The following is a 22,788-nucleotide window of genomic DNA, read 5'->3' on the forward strand; positions in this document are numbered from 1 at the left end:
TTGTTTTGACCCCCCTGTTCGCACTCCGCATCGGTACGCACTTTTAAAATTGAGGACTGTACTGTAGAAGCGCCCGGACAGCGTGTCGGGATCGCAGCTGCTTATCCTTTTGTTTCCTATAATTTTCAGAAGTTTACAAGCACGTGATATTATTGGAAAGTAATCGTAGAAGTGAGCGCCTGAAAAAAGCGTGCACGCAATTTTTTCTTCTCTAAATACTCCAGAAAGAAAAATATCAGTAAAATAATGGCTGCCCCATCCGAAAATATCGTTTTTCTGTTAGCTATATGTCTACCCGACAATCAGTATGTTCTTACACTATTTCAGTCCGCCTCCGTCTTTATCTTTGGAAAAATGCAGCAAGTATGAAGCGAGCGACACGTTGAACGAGATCCCCAGTGCGCCACAGAACTAGCGCCCCGTCACGGCTAAGATGTAAGCGAAACGGCCCTTGAAGCCCAACAGGCAAGCTGACAGACACATGTCGTAGAAGTGGGTGCAGCGTTCGCGGCTCGCGAGCAGTGACGTAAGGCCAGATGTCCGTCGGCACGCGCCACATAGCGGATCAGTGCCTGAACTAAGCGTCCCTACCCTTCCCATTGAAAAGCGCGCGACGCGTCAGGCAATGTTAATACAGGCGGCGTTGGCTGGACATCCACTTTCGTAGGGCGGGATGACGATATTTATTTTTTTTCTTTTTGCCTTTTTGCGCAGAGAACCGCATTCATTTTTTCGTCAACTTTCCGGGTGTTTTAATTCCATTCGGGCATCTTTATGTATCAGTTGAATACATGGCTACTGTCGCGGTCAATCTAGCGCTGTGGGGAGTTTAGAAAAAAAAACAGAAGGAAACGTTAGCGCCTGTTCCACATACTTCACAAAAACGTTGGCTCCTCTGCACGGTGTGAAAGTGGTTGAACAAAGGCGTGGCGTTCGTGTTATCTTCTTTTTTCACCAGCTTCAAATAACAGAACTACAGTGTCCTTGTTTTCAGTGTGCGACACACCGATGAGTTGCACTTTCGTTTGAGCAAACTTAGTGAAGTTCAAACAGTCTTGGTAAACTTGTCAGCGAACTTCAAATAACTGTGGCCAAATCCCGCCTCTGAAAATATAGTTTTAAATTGGAAATTCATCCTCGTGAAACCTCGTCGTAGCTGAATTCCTGGTTGCGCTGTCGAAGTCTCTGCTTGCATTCGGCTTGTTGCTTTGGGGACGACGTCGTGCCGTGCTTCATTTCCTTTGTATACACGGTTCTGCTTGCGTGCCATCTGCTGAAGCAGCGCCGTTCGACCGAAGTTGATTACCAGCTGCGGTACAAGTAGTTCCTTTTGGAAGCTGGAAAGTTCACTTTATGAGATGAACAACGGGTCAACCATTTGATAAAAAAGATAAAATAAACATGCGTCGGCCGGGAATCGAACCCGGGTCAACTGCTTGGAAGGCAGCTATGCTAACCACTATACCACCGACGCGAACGCCTTAGGGAGTCCGCATAGCGCAGTGTAGCGACTATCTTTAGCGCGGAGTTCTGTTTTCTTCGGCGAGGGCGAGAGAAGGGAGGAGTAAGTGGGTCACTGGACTTCTGCTCGCACCAGTAGCGCCAAATTTAAAGAATTTTTTTCTGGCCTTGACATTTGGTGCGCCGTGTAATTACCGTTCCATTTGTTACATAGCGTAAATTAGGTTACTAAGAAATGGCTTTGCTTTCATAAAGAAATGTTTGACGGGTATAACTGGCGAAGATTATTGCGTGCCAGCCACTTCCCCAGCCCTAAAATTTGTTTAAGTAGGCTCAGCACATCAGAGACGATATGTAGCAACATCAAGAGTTACTTTTAATTATTTCATTATCATTTATTGTGTATACAGTAAGTACGGTATGGCATGCAACTTGCGACAGTGAAAACACTATTATTTTGACTGGAAAAGCTACTTCCACAAAGCTCAGTTTCTGTTTTAAATGTCTAAGCCTCAGCGGTGATTCCCAGTGCGGATTCTTGTCGCGCTCTGTGGAGTCACCTTCGTCCTTACGGTATGTCCGAGCGCACAGTGGCGACGTGTCTCTCATATCACACGACCTACCAAAATCGCTTCAGACAGTCGCCACAGTTGATATTTCACTGCGTCACACCTGTCACTAATATCTCGTTTGATACATACAGTGAGTGAACATGCATCCGCCCTCAGCTGTGTTCACTGGTGCCTATATTCATCTACTGCGCTCATATTTATTCATGCCAATGAAGTTGTTTATTTAAAACAAAAGGCTGCGGTGTAGTCGGAGAAGCGCGTTCGTCTTGCACTCCACAGGCACCTGGTTCGACTCCCACACAGACCCAAATTAAACCAATTTTTTTTGCAGCTGAATTATAGAGCGCTACTGAGAAATTTGGCGTCAATATTAACATCATTCCGCCTTTTTTTATTCTTTGAGCTGTCGGTCGTTATTTTATGTAGTATTAATTGACAATTTTAACCAAATATTAACTGAACTTGCAAACGACGTATACAAAACTTAATAAACCAGAGTACAAAAAAAGATGGCACAAGCCGAGGCTTCAATCTTTCCGAGGAACACGTATTGCAAGTGACAGCGTTAGATAGACTGTCTGAGCTCCGACTATATTCCTCACTCCGGCATCGTGCGGTACTTTCTGCACCAAGTGGTTCAAAACCTTGTTCAGGTCTGTAAAGCCGCAACAAGAGCGTCATTTCGAACGGCAAACGAATCAATTGATACCATATCAAGATTGCTGAATGTCTAATCGCAGGTGTGATACCTAACATTGAAGGGTGCCACATAAGTAACTTGTGATAGGGCCCGTGGCTTTAAGCAAGAATCCCGGATTTTTCCTCCAACCATACGCTTTGTACTGCCCGTTTACAGTTAAACCTAGATTAACCAAGTTAAAAAAAATCGCAATTTTTTGTTACATGAAGGTTCTCTTTTCATGCAGGTTTAGTTTTAGGGCTCCAGTGAACGAAGCAGAAACGAAACCAAAACACTAGACGTAAGTAACGGGAAATTCACCTTTCGATTAGTGATTTCACAGTGAAAAACTAGGTTATTTGCGAGTGGTGCTTTCCCACAAGCTTAGTGACTACACGGCATTCCAAAGAAGCAACGTCACCTACCCCCACATCCACAAACGTAACGTAAGTAACACTTTTGCCTTTTGACACTTTTCCGTGCCTTAACGCGTTCCAATGGCCAACCTAAGATGAAAGAAAACTTTTTACCGAACTCGACGCTCTTTTCGCAATCAAAATTGTTGGCAGAGTGCTAGCTAAGGTACTGTACCCTGCGGAGACGGCACTTCAAATTGCGAGCATGTACTTTGCAAATACATAACTTTTCGTTTTCAGGCAGCAGAACTGATTTCCGATGAACCGAAACAAAAGATAGCAGGGGAGCCGCACGACTACATGACGACAACCAGGTTTAGCACCTAACCAGCACAGCACTGAGACGGAAAAACACACGGTAGTTTGAGTTGGAGGCGTCGTTCTCTAAATTAGTACATTTCGTTAGCTGATTTTTAGAAAAAGTGCGAAAAACAACGACTCATCAGTGCATCGAATTCGTTGCATGAAGGTTACCCGTCTCAACGCCTTCATTACATATAGGTCGTAAACACATGGGCTTCAATGGTGCTGGCAATGGGACACTGAAAAACCTCGTTAAATCCAGGAATTCGTTATATAGAGGTTCGTCACATCCAGATTTAACTGTATATACTGCACACATAACTTCCTAACTCTACATAAGGACGTGCGCTTGTATTCGTGACGTGCCGAAAGTCCGTCGTTTAACAGTAAGATCGACGGCATTTGTAATGTACCCCCTACAAAAAAGTGTGGCACGATACAAAAATACAGAAACCAATGACGGGGGTACGAGACTTCCAGCCCGATGCTCACATTCCTAGAACTTTGATTAGACTCCTAAGTGCCCTTCCTTATCCAGCGCTTGCCTCCATTCCATTTCCATCGTGGCAAAGCGGAGAATGAATGCGTCGCCACATTCCTCAGGCATAAGTCCCAAGGCTTATTCACCTCTGCGAAAACGCTAACTTTCACGGAGCGGTATCTTTCGTCAACGTACTACATTTGAGAGGCATTTCTGCTTTTCCCGTGAAATCAGGTGATATTGCAGTGATCCTGACCGCAAGCACCGGCAGAAGCCATTTGCAGTGTTTGTTTTTGTCATACATAATAATAAAAAGCTCTTCAAAATAGAAATCTGCACTGGCACAACCCATTTCAGGAATTTCCCATTTAGTAAACGCTAAGGCATCTTGATTGACTAACGAGGAGTCAGTTGGAAAGTACTACAGTGTGTACTTATGCCAACTGTCAAATCAATTTCTGTGATTCAGTATAAAAATATTTCAATCGTCTACGGCAGGCAAACGTACATGAAGTCTCACTGCGACGCAAGGCCAAAATTTGTACAATTCCTCTATGTGTGCTTCCAAACAGCTACAAACGGACGCGCCCCTCAAAATATTTACAAATTATTTAGGCAGTAAATTAGAAGACACTCGGCCGGAAACCAGTCGACAGCAACAAATGTATGATCGTCACGTCTCCACCGCCAGAGAAGCAAGAAAAAGGGAGGCACTGGAGGGTTAAGCAAAACGCACCTTTTGCCCTAGTCATCGGGAATCCGGCAATAAGTAACTAACTAAAAACCAAATAAAAGTACCTTGAACAAAAAAAACACAATACAAAGCAGAACTCAAATCAGATAAATGTTGCTCTCCAAGTCAGTGCTGTTCATGAGTTTCACCCGCAATTGGGAAAGGGGAACAGGAGAGGAAAGAGAATGGAGGCCTGGGCTGTGATTATATGGCGCTGGTTATAGGCGCTGTAGCCAGATGGGATGAGGTAAAGTGTTCACGTGGATCCTACGGATGTTAGTTTCTTAGTGTTTGAGCAGGTTAGGATGAGGAAGCCAGAGGGATTGTCTAAGGGCACGGTAACGCTGCGTGGTACCTTAGTTGGTTAACAGTGCTTGAGTGGCGAGAACGTCCTCGGTAGCATGGGAAGGGAGGGCGAAGGATTGCGCTCAATTGTGCGCATAGCGGCTGCCGGCGATTGAGGAATGAGCTGGAGTCCAGACACGGGCAATGCTGGGGGTGGGACGATGATGGCTGAGTATGCCTGGAGGGTTGTTGGAGCCACGTCACCCGACGAGAACCTACGACAGGCAACCTCGCAGTTCGTCCACCACCTGGCTGTCCTTAATAGACCAGACTACCTCTGTCGCTGGTGCTAAAAGAGCGTACACTTAGCGCTGCCATCCCTATTGGCTGGCGTGAGTTGTTGTTGGTGGTGGTGCCGGCGTCGCTGCGTTCGGGAGTTGTGGGCCACGCGTCATCTTCGCACTATGAGTCACGAGGTGAGCTTTTGGTGGCTACTCCAGTGGTAACCTGAAAACCGGACGCAGCCACTATCGTTGGGACACCATGTGTTTTTTCAGTGTCTTATCTAGAGTGTGCGCTTGCTTTCCGAGATGTTTTTTGAAGCGGCCGGGGATGGCATTGGATAAGCTTTTTTATTGCGTTTGCTAAGTATTCGTACTCTATTCGTTTTCATAATTCTTCATTCATGTTTTTTTTTTTTCATTTCTGTATGACAACGACCAAATATGGTATTTCGGTAAATATGAATTTGTGAGCGTATGCAAGGCGCTACTCTCTTCGTTCTGCATACGTGCTATGCAAAAAATGCTTGCGCACTTTTAATTATGACCAGGAAAATAGCGCCATAAAACAAAGTGCTAAAGGTGCGCCCCTTGTTTCTGTTCATGAGGTAAATCCCACGGTGTCGCTTCGCACAAGTGACAGCATCGCATTAACGGTGCACTTCCAAACACCAATAAAAACGGAAGTCCCAGAAACCGCATCTCGTCTTTGTTTGCAGAATTCATATTGTGCGTGTACATTTCTATCGCCCTGGTGCTTGAACAATGTTCTTTTTTTTTTCGTTCCATTGGCCGCTCAATACATTTAGCGCAGCTCTAGATCCCAGTCGTTCAGGCACGTACGAAAGGACTCCATTGTTTGGAAGGATAGTTGCCGGTTGTCTTCCTTGTTGCAGGTGTATCTGCCCTTTCCTCGATTCCGATCCAGGAGACGTTCGCGAAAAAAAGCTGTGAGCCACAAATGTTAATTTTGTGGAGAGACTATTACTCATCCGTAGATAACCGCAACCGTGATGGCTCCGGTTTTAAACTTTCCGCTCCAAAAGGCATACTAGCTGGGATGGAACGACGCCAAAATTTTTAACGTCAAAATTGTGTATTGAAAGGATAGTAGGTGCAGCGACCTATCCGGTAAGTTAATTGCATGAGGTGTACAGTCGGCCGAACATTTGAATGGAAGAAAAAAGTGCGTCGGCCGGGAATCGAACCCGGGTCAACTGCTTGGAAGGCAGCTATGCTAACCACTATACCACCGACGCGGACGACCTTCGGCTACCGTATAACGCCGTGTAGCGAATATTTTTAGCGCCGGGTCCTGTTTTCGGCAGAGGTCGAGAGACGGAGAGGTATAACTAGGTCACTGGGCTCCCGTTTGAATCGGTGGCGCCAAATTCAAAACCAATCTTTGGTAGTATTGGTAAGTAGCGCGCGGAGTAATATGCGCTCCGTTAGATACATTGCGTAAATGAGCTAAGTAAAGGGTGGCTTTGTTTTCGTCAAGGAAATTTTGTGCAACGTAATTGAGGAAAATTATTGCTGACGGGTCACTTGCCCGGCAATAAAATTTGTTTAGGCAGACATCAGAGCAGCAGGGACTCCACGTAGCAACATCATCAGCTATAATTACTAAATTATTTAATTAATCATTATTGGTTAGTGTGAATCAAAAAGGCGAGCAAGAGAGAATGCAACTTGCCAGTCTAAAACGTTCATGAATTAAGCTGTAAAAGTTATGTTGCATGCATATTAAAGCTCAGTTGCTGTTTTAAATGATTAAAAGACAACAGTGATCTCCAATCCCTTCTCGCTTATGGAGCCAGAGCGCACTGTGGCGCCGTGTTTGTCATATCAAGCGACCTATCAACATTCCTTCACAAATTCCGCAGAGATTATGGGTTATAGGTGTGTTTGTCGCGTTCGCGCAGTGATATAATGCGTTTCCTACGTACTACTATGAACAACATTGATGATAATTATATATGTTATTATTTTATTGCCACCTTGCACAGTTTGCATATACAGGTCGGGCCTGTCATAGCCACACACAACGGCTTGTGGAACAAGGCTCGGCAACATCGCTTCGCGAACGTCTGAAACAGCGCCTGAAATACATATCTAATTACGTAACAAACAGAAACACTAATAGGGGGAATTCAAACATCCTGTTCGCGACAAATAAAAAAACTATTATCGCCCAGGAGTAGTACCGGCAACCTGTACAGACATTTTTTCTAGGCTATTCTTCGGGATCTCAGAAAAACCTTCACCTGCAAGACCGTTCAAGATTTTAAGTCTTTGCCACATCTTGCAGGGCAGTGATGTGCAAGATGACGTTGACCCTTCCGCAGCGTTGTGGAAAGGGGAGGGGGAAGCAGACACCTCCATTAAAAGTCTTCATCTTAAAAATGTCTAACGAGACCACTTTGCATTAACAAATTCTCATAAGTGGGAGACATATTGACCGAATCCTATTAGCACAAGTTCATGCGGTAGTATTGTAAGCAACACTTTGGAACATACTCTTTAGAACGAATGGAAAAATCGTAGTGCCAAGGGATTTTACGACATGGAAACACTGAATATAACTCGGTACATCTAATTGGCGAATTAACGGTACATATGATTGGCGAATTGACCACCCCAATTTCGTTTCCACCACATCAGGCCATCCCTAAACCAGTAGAAATAGTTTGTTAGCCGTATTGTAACATCTAGGCCTTTTTAGTGCTAAACGAAAGCCGTCTGAGTTTGTCCTCTCCACTGACTGACTACCTGACAATTGTGCTCAATATTAAATTTTTTTTCTGAAGACTGTGCTTTCGCTCCTCACTCAGCTGGTCGGCTTCTCTTTGAATAATGGTCTGGCTGTGCACGTACGGCTGCTGCACAACTTTAAATGTTCAATCAGGGTCGAAATAAGTAAGCATCCGTATTTCGAGAACATATAGGCATCTGTGCCGGACTTCCCTACACCCGGCGCGTTCACCTTGCAATCCAGTGCGCGCAACTTTCTCTCGAGGCTTTTAAGAAGGAGTAGTTCAATGGGCCTATAGCCGTTTACGGTCATATAAAGTGCTTCAGATTCGCCCCTTGGACACGTGCCAAAAGGGGGCGCTTGATATTCTACGCGTGTGCCCATCCGGCTGAGATCGAGCCTGCGTGTGTTGAATGTTGTTCAGATAAGGAAACTGGAGCCCGTCTCTGCGCTCCTCCTTTGGGGGAACTTTTGCGGGGGGCAGTCGTCGGCGCCGTGGCTTAGTTGGTTAAAGCGCCTGTCTAGTAAACAGGAGATCGTGAGTTCGAATCTCACCGGTGCCTGCTCCGATGTCCTTTTCTTTTTAAAGTAAATCCTCGAACGCCTCTGTTTTTTCATGCAGCGTGCGTGAATAAGTACCCGAATATTTCGCGCTCAGTGGCTGTGTTTCCTTGTTTGCTCGTGGTGTGACGTTCTTGCCAATGTTTTTTTATCGTTCAGAAGGGCTTCCGTAGCAGCAGTTTAGCCGGTGTGGTTCACATCTAAAAACAGGCACATCACCGGTGGCAGGGTTACACGTGCACGCGTTGGGAGGCGGCTGGGGTAGTGAGGGGGGTGTAGGCGTTCACACACACAGCCAAACTTCCCGCACTCACCGTTGGCATGTCCGCTGTGTTGGCGGGAGATTGGTCGTCTCACGGTTCGGTGCGGCCCGACTGCTGTCCTCCGCGGCCAATCGGTTTTGACATCGTGTGCTACACAAAGTGCAAGATCCCCGACGCGGGAGGGAAATGAATAGCCCCGTGTTTGAGCCCTAGAGTTTAACTGAAGTCCTTCCAAGTTTCACTCAGCTGATTAGAAACAAGCGTGCTGTGTTTCATGCACTCCTCGCAGTGCTCCCAGCTGCGCTGGTCATCCTTCTGCCTAGAGTAGAAGGGCGCTTTTTTAGATGCGGAGCATCTTATAGTCTGGGCATGTCCAGCGTCGGCGTCCGCACTCACACTGCGCATGTGCAACTCTCCTCCTTCCCTCTCTCCCACAGCTGCGCGATACTCCCGCCACGTGTTCTCTCGTACCAGCTGCGTGCACTTCGCTTTCGCTTATCCCGCGTTGTCGCTTCTGCTTTCGCGGCACATGCTCGGCGCTTGTGCATCTCTCCTCCTCTCGTATCCTCTCCTTCAACCTTGAATGTATATTGGGTAGCGCGCTCCGCGCGTTCACTTCAGCGGTTACTGCGGTTGACCCCACTTCACTCCGTTCTTCCGATGAAGTGTGATGGAAGCAACAGTCCCGTCAGTTAGTGGGTCCCCCAAATTCGACTACGAACACAACGGAAACACAACGGAACCCCGAGATGCTCCGCATCTACTCAGCGTTCCCTTCGGGAAGATGGGGCTAATTTTTCTCTCTTTCTTGCTCAATAAATGTTCATTCCTCCTCCTCCTTCAAGCAGAGAACCGCATTCATTTTTGCGCCAACTTCCCCGGTGCTTTAATTCCATGCGGGACATCTTTATATAGCCGTTAAATGCATGGCTACTGTCGCGGACGTTCTAACGCTATGCGGAGTTTTAAAAAAAATAACAGAAGGAAAAGTCAGCACCTGTTACCCATGCTTCACAAAAAAGTTGGCTTCTCTACAGGGTGTGAAAGTGGTTGAACGAAGGCGTGGCGTTCGTGTCACCTTCTTCTTTCACCAGCGGCAAATCACAGAACGCCAGTGTCCTTGTGTTCACCGTGCGACCCACCGATGCGCTGCACTTTTATTTGAGCAAACTTCTTAGTGAAGTTCAAACGTTCTTAGTAAAGTTCTAGGCGAAAATCAAACAACTGTGGCCAAATTCCGCGCCTGGAAATATTGTTTTAAATTTGGAATTCGCCCCCGTGAAACTTCGTCTTCGCTGAATTCCAGGTTGCGCTGTCGGCGCATCTGCTTGCATTGGGCTTGTTCCTTTGCGTTTGCGTTGTTTCAACTTCTCGCGTTGCGTTGTTCCAACTGTTCCAATTTGCGTTGTTCCAAATGTCACGAGCCCGTGGTGCGCTGACGTGGACAGCCACCCTTCGCTTAGGGTGCCGATTTTAAGCTCGCGCCATAGAACGCTTCGTGCCATGGCTTGTTCCTTTGGCGTGTGTGCAATGCGTTTTCTTCCCAATATCCTTTGTTTCAACTGTCTCCTGTCGGCGGTGTACTGACGTGGATGGGAACCCTTCGTTATAGAGTGCCGAGTGTAAGCTCGTGCCATGGAACGCTTCGTGCTATGAACCTCGCCACGCCCTCTCAGATTACTTCGTTTTCTCTTAACGGGTCCGGAACTCCCCTCGAAAGCATAATGGTCATGCATACACGCGGATAACAAACGGTGGCTGTTCTTCGCAAAGGACACTAAGAATCAATCCGCGTTGTGTTTGCAATTATCCCAAAAGCTCAAGCTTAAAAGTTATATCTATTAGTAAAACGGGTCGAGTGTGCATGTGGCGTTTTTGTGACTTAAAACATTCTCCGACACATGAGCACTCCAAAGCATTAGTTTCGAATACTCGAACGGATATGCTGGTGTTTTGCACGCCGCCATGCTGTATTGGGGACGACGTCATGGCGTGTTTCCTTCCCTTTGTAGATCGTTTGGCTTGCGTGTCATCTGTTGGGGCAGCGCATCTAGACTGGTGACAGCGCCAAGCGGTATTGGATTCCAATACGGGTTCACTGCGTGCTCTCGGCGCAAAAACTAAGCTATCACCTATAAAACTTCATTTAACATTGTTCAGCCTCGTCAATTGTTTGTTCATTGTAGAACCTATCTTAAGTGTCTCCCTCTTTCTGCCGATGTAGGAACCAGGGGAAGACGCTACTTGCCCAAAGATGTTTTTTGAGAGAGAGAGGGAGAGAAAGAGAGAGGGAGAACCCCGAGGCGTCAGCAGGAGTGGCCGTCGCATTCGAGACACTTCTCCTCACAGCCTTGGACATTGTGGATGGGTTCCCATTGCTGCTGTCTGTGTTTTGGCTGTTCAGTGTGTAATCCGCTTCAAAGGCGAAGCTTACCTTCTTGTTTCTGGAGACGTTACTTCGGCTCAAGCCCGGTGCCCTGGTCCGTACAGTTCTGAACGCCGCCACCAACATTATGAGGCATTCAGCTCGAAGGGGTTTGTTTTTATTACCAAGTTATCCCTCTTTTTAATCTTACTAGCACATTCCCATTTGGGAACCACCGCCTACTAACAAACCCAGTGGCAATGTTGCTTGCGGTTTCTTATTGTCCCACCAACATACATCTGTTGCAGAGTTTAGTGTCTTTTTATCTTTGTGTTGATGGCATCTCGTAACGCGTTAATAGTAATCCAAGATGAGTTGTTTTAGTCCCAGATTTTAATTTCGCAAAATTTATTTGCAAATGTTTTTAATGTGTTCCAAATGAGAGCTGGCTTTCCCGTCCGTGTGAACCACTCACTGATGTACTAAGTCCATTTTGTTTTGTTTGAATACTGTTAACTATTCTACCACTGCTGCATTTCTACAGATGCTTTCCGCGCTAATGCCACTACCTTGTTATTTGTGGGTGTTGATGTCATTTTTGTTGTCATAGTTTATTGTTTGTAGTTTCAGTGTTTTCGTTGCTTTGCTGCATTTTATTTGTGAATTTTTCTTGAATGTGTCCTAAATAGGAGCTACGTCTCATTCTGTGTGGATTTGGAGTAGGAACCGTTTTTTAGGCTGTGATATTTTAAATTCCAAACAAATTGCTTTTTGTGTCAAATTGCAGAATGAACCGATTGTTTTGATATTTTCTTAGAAAATAAAGTCTGAGCTCGTTTTTCCTTCTTTTCCATATTTCAAAGTAGCTTGTCCTTTTCTGTTTGCTTGTAACTGTCTACAGTACCATCGTGGGGAGGGTGGGGGTAGTAGCAGGCGGAGTGGAAACACGCTGCCTTGCGGGGAATAGCAGAACGCTATTGGGGCGTAAGGAGATGCTTTCCAAGAGAGAGTAGTAGTACCCTTCTGCAGTATGCGATCACGCCGCAGCCAATAGAGCTCATTCACGCCTAAAGGAAGTGATAGAACGCTGCATTGGAGATGGCATTGCAATTTCCATACAGGGTTCCAGCCCACCACATCAACAAACTCCCCCAACCTTACACTACCTCAATGGTGAGCACATTCTAAAACGTTTGGGTATCCGCGCACCAGAGATCTCCGACCCGAAGGTCCCCATCCCAAGAACCACCCATGGCTGTCTCCGCGTTCGTCCCCTCCCACGGAACATGTACCCCCGAGTACCACAGGGCTTGCAGGGAGGAGCGACTGCGAGCACTGCGAAGAAATTGCCCATCCGACGAGACATCACGCATGTCGATGTGGCAGAATACCACCATCACGATGGCTATGCCCTCGCAGCCATCAACAGCCCGGATAGCTCCCCTGTTACCTCTCTCACCGAGCGTACCACCTCCCCAGCCGGTGCAGAGGAGGCTGCAATAGCACTTCCATTAACGACCCCGCCTACCCCAAAAATTATAAGCACAGATTCGAAAACGGCTATTCAAAATTTCGCCCGTGGGTCAATTTCCCTCGCGGCATCCAAAATCCTCTCCAAAAATCCCCCGATCTCTCCGGTCGAATCATTTGGAACCCGGCGAACGCTGGTCTGGGAGGGAACGAGGCGGCCCACAATGTGGCACGAGGTCTTACTATCTGTGCCCGGGCTAGCCTCACCCCCTACCATGGTGCCCGATCCGCGAGGGACCGACTAATCACTTATCACGACATCGTCGTGCATTACCGCCTCGCCCGCCGCCATTATCCCCCCGCTCATCCAGGGCTCACCAACTATCAGGAACGCCTCTGGCGACTTTTGCAAACGAATACCCTCTCTTGTCGGGCAGTACTCCATCGCATCTACCCCGCTCAATATCCCTCACCGAATTGCCTCCTATGTGGCGCCCCCGCCACACTTGTCCACTCCATGTGGGCATGCCCCCAAGGTGCCTTCCAGTATGTAAATAGTGATGAGCAGTGGAAGTGTGCGCTGGGCAGCTCGGACCTGGACATGCAAAAACACCTGGTCACAAAAGCTGCCACCATCGCCTCCAGACTTCATCCGGCGGCCACCACGCTTCGCTAAACCACAGGAATCAATAAAAGTGTATCCCTCTTTCTCTCTCTCAAGTCACCCCGGATGGAAAGAAGCAAGCAAATCGCACGAGGAGTATTTCGCCACTCGTTTCGACGCCACGCGCACTCCTGGGAAGAGTAGGCCAATGCTTCATAAGGGAGTGACATATGGAACAAAAATGTTTACTCTAATGCCCAGCACTCCTCATATTTTTGGAGTGTAGTTCATTGTATATGGTCTCGCCATTTAAAACACGTGCAAATTAACGTGAATGTCGAACAACCCCTTCGGTTACAAAATTAACTCTTCTCGCTTCATGAACGGAAGCTCGCAGCTTGCTTACGAACGAACTAAACTGTGTTTGTGTCGAACTTGCCGCTACTGGCACAATGCCTGCGAGGAAATTCTTTCGGAGATCTTCAACACCACCACCCTCGGTAATGGCTGCAATAGTTATCAGCTGCGCCAGGCTGAGCGACCGGGAGCTGCATCGTTTCGGCCGGAGTACAGCGAAGTTCGAAAGTTTGAATGACATCACGACTCGTTATCAGCAACTGTGCAAACGAAGTGTCGACGAACCGCGATCTCTAGATGGCAGCTACGTATAACCACCGGAACTTTTTGCGGCGCGTGGTGCCGTGTCCGCGTCGACTCGGCCGGCATGAAGGTCGACAGCGGCGATAGATAGCAACGCTCTTTTTTATTGCAATAGTAGACCCGATGGCATAAAGACTACGTTCCAAGTATACGTTACTCCCATTTCGCGAAGAAACTCAAGGAGGGAGCGGTGGTGCCGTCCCCATATCCACCGATGAAGGTCAGTGGTCTGCTAGGGTGGAGACCTGTGCCTCGAAGGTGTCGTGTTCTAGCCACATCCAATGAAGGGCACGTCCGTAGCAGGCGTCAGTGCCCGCATCTTCGCAGGAGCCATGCAAAAGGGGCAGTTCTGTGCGAACGGGGCATTGTAGCTTGTTCGCCACTCCCGGGTAGCAGCGGAAAAGAGGGCTACACCAACACAAAGTCTTCGCACCAAAGACCTCCTCCCAGCGTGCGAGTCTGCTAGAGAGGTCCGTTCCACACGGTGGAATTAGAGCTCATGTGACGCAACGAAGATCACCTTTCTCTAGGAGAAACTGTCCTGGGGCATCTACTGCCAGTAAAGGTAATGGTCGTGGAACGAACGCAGGGTGGCAGGCACCATCCGCCGCAATGTCAGCGGGGATCGTGCTTCGCCGGACCCACGAGAGCCGAAGAGGGCAGGAGTATACGTATCCAGCATATCACGAACGTTCCTCGACATAGCTGAGTTGCTATTGACTCCACGTAAATCACGTATGGCTGCCGTGGAGTCTGCATAAATTTGTAAAGTATTACCTCCAGGGGATTGATGAATAACAGCAGTTAGTGCTTGTAAGTCGTCCACGGGGGGCGGTAAGCTCGGCCAGCATAGACACAAGGTTGCGGCATGTTTTGTAGAAGCACGTTTGACAGGCCTCTGGGTGTCTGTGTGTGCGGAGGCGGGGGGGGGGGGTGATAATGCAGTGTTGTGGTCAGCCCATCGTCATTCGCCCCAGCGTCCACAAATGGCTGTACCCGTTTTTCGCCTGCATCAAAATTCTCGAAACCGCTTCTTTTCAGCCCTTCCCAGAAGCCCCGAACTGAATTCATGTTGTGCGCGTAGATTTCTATCGTCCTACATTCCCAACAATGTTTTCTTTCTTTCCTTCACCATTCGAGACCCTTACGTGCAGCTTGACACTACGATTGTTTGAGCACAGAACAGGACGCTGTTGTTTGTGAGATTTGTTGTCGGTCGTCTCACTTGTCACAGATGGGGTTCTCCTTTCCTCGGTTTCGAATCACGAGACGTCGCGAAAAATAGCTATAACCCACAAGGACAGAGACAGACTTTATTTTAGGTGAGTTCAGTCACAGCGAGTGTTCCTTGGGTGAGGAACGGTGTTCATTTGGTGATGAAACGATCGTTCAGAAGCAGATGACTGTCACCGTTATGGTTTGTCTAAACACATTTCGCTCTAACTGAAATATGAATGGAAATTAAACCATGTTTCTGCAAGATCTTCCCGAAATTCAAACCTCAGCATTGCGTATTGAAAGCATAGAAGTCGCCGCAATTTATCTGAAAGTTCTTTATATGAGGTGAACAATGGGCAAACCATTTCAATGTGGAAGAAAAAAACGTGCGTCGGCCAGGAATCGAACCCGGGTCAACTGCTTGGAAGGCAGCTATGCTAACCACTATACCACCGACGCAGATGATGTATGGCCTCCGTGTAGCGCAGTGCAGCGAACGGCCGAGTGCTGTTTTCTGCGGAGACCGAGAGACAGAGAGGACTAAATATAGGTCAGTGGACTCACGCTCGAACCGGCGGCGCTAAAATCGAACCATTGTTTGCTAGCGTTCACAGTTTTTCTGCGACGTTATTCCCGCTCCATTTGATGCATCCGTAGCAAGAATTACGCGAATAAGGAATTTGTCGTGTTTCCGTAAAGAAAATTCTGTCTGATATATTTGATTGATTGTGTAGGGGTTTAACGCGCCGACGCAACGCAGGCGATGAGGCGAGCCGTAGTGAAGGGCTCCGGATTAATTTCGACCACCTGGGGATCTTTAACGTGCGCCGAAATCTCGTACACACGGGCGTTTTTGCTTTTCGCCTCCAGCAGAAAAGCGGCCGCCGCGGCCGGGAATAGAACCCGCGACCTTGTGCTCAGCAGCGCAACGCCTTAGCCACTGAGCGACCGCGGTTGGTTGTCTGATATAATGGCGGAGCATTATTGCGGACAGACTACTTGGCCGGACCAAAAATTCTTTATCAGGCCGCAACGCACTAGAGACACTGTGTTGACACGTCATCTATTAAATACGCCATGAAAAAAGAATATAATTTTATTTTATTCGAAAGATTTGGTGCTTTATTGTGCCCTGGGCATTTCTCCGGCATCAAAGAATGCTTTATTCACTCAGAAATTAAAAAGGTAAGCCAAATATTCAATTCACCCGCTACATCGTGTGTTTCGTTACGTCGGCAATGACGTATCCAGGGCAGATACCAAAAATATTAGGTTATTAAGGACCAACGGCCAAAACATGGCTTTTTTTTTTCAGCCTGGTTAACATCTTCCTTTGTAGTGGCGTTGCAGTAACCCTCAAGGTAAGGCCACAAATTAGAAGGACCTTAGCTCAAAGACTGCAGTCCGCACACGTCTTTTTTTCCGGGGGGGGGGGGGGGGTTGACAGGATCAAACTTGGACCTGTCTCCTTTTTACGGTTGATAGTAATCATATCGTGAAACATTGGGTATGACTCGACAGGCAGGGTCACGTAAGCGCAGCGCCGCGTACGCCAGTCGGCCCGTGTCCTGTCAGGCAAGCCCAACGCGCGTGATGCGTGTGCAGCGTAGACCGGCATAGTGCGCGCCGTACGCACTGGTGCTTCTATGTTTACGAGTTCTTTCGTATTTTCCATTGTTAAACCCACCATTTTTACTGGGATAAATAGAATGTGCGCTAAATATAAGCGCAAATATCTCGTTCGGAAAGCTAATAATCCCTGTTCAATTTGCGTCGGATTTGTCGGCCTCAGCTAAGCAAAAAAATGCCCATAATGCATCATAGGTTTAGTGCGAAGTCGCAAGTAGGTCGCATGGCTTCTCTCTGTTTCCTTATTATACAGCTCATTTGAGCGACGTTTGCGTTAAATGTGTCTCAGTGTTATTCTAACCAGGCAATCTTTCGAATGAACCAAACTTACGTTTTGTCTTAATGGCCCCTCTGACTTATTAATCAGCGAGTGATTGTAATTAGTATTAAAATGATAATGTTACGTGGTGGAAAAAGAGATCAGAAGATTTTTGAGATAATTACAGATGTAATAAAAGCAGATAAATAAGTAGTGAAATGCAGCGGAAGAGAATGCAATTGGCTAATTTGAAACTTTCATGATTTTAACTTTCATTCACATTAATTCTCAGTCGCTTTTTTTTTAATGTTCTAGCACCAACGGTGAGTACAAATTTATTTTCTCGGTGCGCTTTGTGTAGTCCCGTTCGGGCTTATATGACTCGGCGCTCTGTGGCGCGGTGTCTGTCATATCGTGTGTGACCTATGAAAATTCGTCTGCAAATTTCACTCAGATTACTTGTCATTACGCTTGCTGCGTTTGCACTGTGATATAACGCTTTCCTATCGAGGACAAACAATAACGAAGGATAATGATAATCATAATAACTGTACTCTCACCTTTCAAAGTTCCTACATACAGGTTGGGCCTGGCATAGCCAAACGGAAAGCCTTGTAGGACTAGGCGCGGCAGCGTCGGCTATCGAACATTGCAAATGGAAAGATTCTCAAACATGTATATCGTTACGCTACAAACATAGAAGCGATATACAAGCATCCTGTTTACCGAAAAAAAAGAGAAGAAAATAGTGGCATCCAGGAAGAGAATATAAAATATGTTCAAGTTCTTTTAAGACTATAGTTACCGGAAATAAATGCTCCCATTTCAAATTTTCATTCCAAAAATGTGGGACTGGAACTCTTTGGATAAATAAATTCCCAAAAGTAGGCAGGCCTGCCAAGCGAAACACGTTCCTACTAGCTAAAATGGTAGTATTGTAACTGACGTTTTTCAACATACTCTTTGGAGCGTTGTCGACCTGGGATTTCCAACGCAAGGAACAAAACAACACTATCTTTAACAACAAGGTGATGCCACACCTTAGCCTGCTATAGAGGGGTACACACGGACAGAAGAGATACTTCATTACTATTAGAAATTGGCCGGGGAAAAGGGCAGACGTTAGTGGTAGAGATTGTTGCAAGCACATCTTCGTATTCTCCGGTGTAAAGAAAGGTCGCCTACAAGCTCCTCTGATCAACTACCAACCGGGCTGTGGTACTGAACCATTGTCCAGTGTGCTGTATTCTAACCTGTTCCGTATCAGGGACCGGCACTACAAAACATGGTGACCGTCCTGCGTCACTGCACAAAGTGCGCAAGTTTGCGGTAAGGGTTAAGGGCAGGCGGGTGGGGATGTCGTTCGGCAAAGGTGAAGTCGTGGTGGCGTGAGCTGCGTGTCCATGTGTGCGCAACGAATAAACACCTGTTCCTGCCAGGTTAGTCTTCGGTGATGGATAAAAATCGCCACATGCACATCACACCCTCATACCTTATAACTGGCACACAAAAAAAACTGCGGTGTCTTCGATGGTTGTATGTGTGTGAGGGGGAGTGGGGGGGCAGCATTCCATCCTTCATATGCTTGTTGAATGTGAGATGTGCAACATGAAGAGAAGCCGTCACATCAATGAAATGCATACACATTACATACCCTTGGATAGTAGGGTTTAACGCGCCGACGCCACGCAGGCGATGAGACGCGCCGTAGTGGAGTGCTCCGGACTAATTTCTACCACCTGGGGATCTTTAACCTGCGCCGAAATCTCGTACACACGGGAGTTTTTGCTTTTCGCCTCCATCAGTAAAGCGGCCTCCGCGGCCGGTAATCGACCCCGCGTCCTCGTGCTCAGCAGCACAACGCCTTAGGCACTGAGCCACCGCGGCGGGTCACATTGCATACCTTTACCCCATTCAATGTTTATCAGATCCTCCCATGTTCTCTTACATTAAGTTTTCAGCTAATTTGCAGATATGACTTTTTTCAAATACATACCATAACACCCATAATATTACCTGTCTTTATGTCATGTCGCAAAACTATGGCGGCATCAGATGCTACTGCACCAAGGCTTCAATACCTAGACTCCTTGTCTTAGTGATGACCATATACACTAACCCATATGGTAAAATATAAAACAAGCGCATTTATTACAAATCCTGTTTTGACATCCTCTCTTTACCCGCCGCGGTGGCTCAGTGGCTAAGGCGTTGCGCTGCTGAGCACGCGGTCGCGGGTTCGATTCCCGGCCGCGGCGGTCGCTATTCTGATGGAGGCGAAAAGCAAAAATGCCTGTGTGTACGAGATTTCGGCGCACGTTAAAGATCCCCAGGTGGTCAAAATTAATCCGGAGCCCCCAACTACGGCGCGCCTCATAGCCTGCGTTGCGTCGGCGCGTTAAACCCTACAATCAATCAACATCCTCTCTTATCACACCATCGTCATGAAGATCTTTGCGTTTGTCGGTCCTCCGCAATGAAACTTTGAATCGTGATCACCACTGGGTGAGGGCAATTTCTGGACCTTTACTGAATTTTAGATTGGGAAGGTTAGGATTCTGGACTTGGTGACAGATGGTGGCAGCCCGGATAGGTGTCTCCCATCAGGGGTGAAGGCAGGGTGTAGGGGGGAGTTTCGCCGTCAAGAACCCTTTCAGAGGTTTTCTGAGTGCGGCATCCCCATCCTTTCGACTTTTTGTTTGCCCATGGTATCAACACACCCCATCGATATATTACCTTATATAAACAAACGTAAAAATGGCAAAGATGAAAAGAAAAACGACTGGGGTATTGCTTGGACGCAGGATCGCCCTCCTTTTATTTTACCGGCGGCTTCAAACACCTCCCTAAAATGTTTCACGTAACGCCCGTATCCCCGGGGGAAGTATGTTGCTGTGTTCGCTTCCGGGCATATACCGGTGTGCCCAAGCTGGCTCTTAGATGAGCGAGAAAGGAGTAATAGGGTGCGATGTAGGAATGTTCAGTCGACTAGGAAACGAGCGATTTCTCGCGTGGGAAACTTTACTGCGGTGGATGTGTGTGCAGATGCGACTGCGAAGGTTTGTTTCCTGCAATGAATGGCACGTGTGGAAATCAGTTGCTCTGAAAGCATTATGCTCAATTGCGTCATAAGATCAACCCATCGCATATTACTGCGTTTAAGTTGCGGCAGCAAAGGCATTTGAGAGAGAGAGAGAGAGAGAGAGAGAGAGAGAGAGAGAGAGAGAGAGAGAGAGAGAGAGATGTGGAAACTCTAAGGGGTACGTACTGAATTGAGGTCAGCCCTGCGTAACGTTGGGCTTGCAACCGCAAATGACAGCTGCAATTCACATGCGGATTTAATGTAATAGGAATAATGATAATACCGCACAAACGCGCGCAACAAAAAACAAGAAATAAACGTTATATAACTGGAGAGAGAGATGAAGTGGTAACGATAAGTATCAGCTATGCTTCCGGTATCCAGGTCGTTGGTAAAAAACATAGTGTCGTTTTATGCGTGCGTCACCGTTGCTTCCATAGTGTGCGTCCGAAGACGAATGAATGCGAAAGCCTCTAAAATAGTCAAGTTCCAACTTTTTGAGCATTTACACTACGTAGCTCCACTTAGGCTGTTAGGAGCGCCGTTGTGCCGGGATACGAATTAAAATAAACGACCTAATCGTCTTTGCCGTGCTCGCTGTCTCGGCCAACGGGTGTTTTTGTTTTTCGCCTCAATATAAATCAGCAAAACCGTTTCTTATCGGCACTTCTTAAGGGAGACTCTATGGGACTTGCAACTTCATGACCCACGGACCTTTTAAAAACCATCGTGCGCCATTACGAAAAGATTTACAAATACATATCAATGTTCACAACGGCGTTAGTTTGCTTATTTTATTGATATATATCTTCTGTACTGAAATAAAAAAATAAAGCTCTTTCTTGCTCCACAGCTGGCGCCATCTATTGAAAATTGGATAAACCAAAATGTGTTTTTGCTAATTTTTTTTTATTTCAGTAAAGAAGTGAAATATTTATAAAACAAGCAAACTATGCCTTTAGGAACATTCCTATGAAAAATGCGATACCTTCCGTAGCGGTGCAAGATGTTTTTTTTAAGCCCGTGGGTCATGAATTATTAAGTCCCATAGGAATTTAATCAGGTGAGTCCCCTTAAAGGGTTTTTGAGCTTAATTTATGTTGTGCATGTAAATTTATACCGTCAATTTATGTTGCGCATGTAAATTTATATCACCAATTTACGTTGGGCATGTAAATTTATATCGCCAATTTATGTTGTGCATGTCAATTTATATCGTCAATTTATGTTGCGCATGTAAATTTATATCGTCAATTTATGTTGTGCATGTAAATTTATATCGCCAATTTATGTTGTGCATGTAAATTTATATCGTCAATTTATGTTGTGCATGTAAATTTATATCGCCAATTTATGTTGTGCATGTAAATTTATATCGTCAATTTAGGTTGTGAATGTAAATTGATATCGTCAATTGATGTTGTGCGTGTAAATTTATATCGCCAATTTATGTTGTGCATGTAAAAGTATAACGTCCTACTTGGCAAACACCTTTTTTAGTTTCCTTGACCCCTCGATACTCTCACAGCCAGCTTGAGATTCCTATTGTTCGGACTTACACAGCGCCATTGTATGAGGGAATTGTTGCCGAATGGCTCGCTTTCCGCAGATGGGGTGCGTTTGTCTACCTTGCGAATCATGAGCAGTTCGGGACGAATAGCTACGAGCGTTAGATGTAGATTTAGTGACGAAACGATTGTTCATCTGTAGATAACCGGAACCATGACGGCGCGGTTGTAAAACTTTCCGCTCCAAACGGCATACTAGCGGAGATGGCACCACGTTCCTGCCAGACATTGCCCGATTTTTTTAACCTCAAAGTGCTAATTGAAACAAAAATTCCCCGCATTTCCCCGAGGGGAAGAATGTGAAAGTGCGAATGCACGAGTTGAATTTGCGCGGTTCGGTAATGTTCGCGAAAGAGGGATCACACACACACACACAACTACAAAGAAAGAAAGATGCATTTATTCACAGACACCTATTTGTGTTGTCGTTGTACTTGATTGCTAGAGCGGATCTCAGCTTTGAAATTTCGTGTCAGTACTCCTTTAAGCGGGTGCATTAGCCCTTCTCACGCCCGATTCCTGGCCAATCCCCCACGTGGGTATGTGCCATGTCAGCGGCCAGGCAGCGCGCGCCCATCTCCCCCCGTTGCCAAGGAAGACGAGGAGATTCCTGGCCAATCCCCAACGTGGGTATGCTATGCGGACATCGCCGGTGGACGCAGGTTCAGGGTCGCTTAAACTGCATTCGCACTTAACAGCGGGGATTGCAATCTGGCTGGAAAGTTAACTATATGAGATGAACAGCGGTAAAACTATTTGATGAATAAAAAAAACCTGCGTCGGCCGGGAATCGAACCCGGGTCAACTGCTTGGAAGGCAGCTATGCTAACCACTATACCACCGACGCCGACGGCTCCGGAACCCGCAAAGAGCAGTCTAAGGACTATCTTAAGCCCGGAGGCCGAAAGACGGAGGAGTAAGTAGGTCACTGGATTCCTGCTCGAAACAGTGGCGCCAAATTCAAACCATTTTATGGCGTTGACATTTGGTGCAGGGGGTAATTTTCGCTCCATTTGTTATACATAGCGTAAGTTCGTTTAGTAAAGAATGGCTTTGCTTTCGAAAAGACATGCTTGCCTGATATAACTGGCGAAGATTGCTGCGTGCAGGCAACTTGGCCAGCCCTAAAATTCGTTTACGCTG

The 22,788-nt window shown here is 46.7% G+C and overlaps 5 non-coding genes across 5 annotated transcripts; 1 reads left to right on the forward strand and 4 right to left on the reverse strand.

Moving 5' to 3' along the window:
• Positions 1–1,402: 1,402 nt before the first annotated feature.
• On the reverse strand, positions 1,403–1,474 carry Trnag-ucc (transfer RNA glycine (anticodon UCC)). The gene has a single exon. It is a non-coding gene; the product is annotated as a tRNA-Gly (tRNA).
• Positions 1,475–6,398: 4,924 nt separating this feature from the next.
• On the reverse strand, positions 6,399–6,470 carry Trnag-ucc (transfer RNA glycine (anticodon UCC)). The gene has a single exon. It is a non-coding gene; the product is annotated as a tRNA-Gly (tRNA).
• A 1,985-nt stretch (positions 6,471–8,455) lies between these two features.
• On the forward strand, positions 8,456–8,529 carry Trnat-agu (transfer RNA threonine (anticodon AGU)). Its single transcript has one exon. It is a non-coding gene; the product is annotated as a tRNA-Thr (tRNA).
• A 6,965-nt stretch (positions 8,530–15,494) lies between these two features.
• Positions 15,495–15,566, reverse strand: Trnag-ucc (transfer RNA glycine (anticodon UCC)). Its single transcript has one exon. It is a non-coding gene; the product is annotated as a tRNA-Gly (tRNA).
• Positions 15,567–22,420: 6,854 nt separating this feature from the next.
• On the reverse strand, positions 22,421–22,492 carry Trnag-ucc (transfer RNA glycine (anticodon UCC)). Its single transcript has one exon. It is a non-coding gene; the product is annotated as a tRNA-Gly (tRNA).
• Positions 22,493–22,788: the final 296 nt, after the last annotated feature.

Source organism: Haemaphysalis longicornis, unplaced genomic scaffold (assembly GCF_048455015.1).
Source record: "Haemaphysalis longicornis isolate Haplotype H1 unplaced genomic scaffold, Haemaphysalis longicornis Haplotype H1 scaffold_2, whole genome shotgun sequence".
NCBI classification, from domain to species: Eukaryota; Metazoa; Arthropoda; class Arachnida; order Ixodida; family Ixodidae; genus Haemaphysalis; species Haemaphysalis longicornis.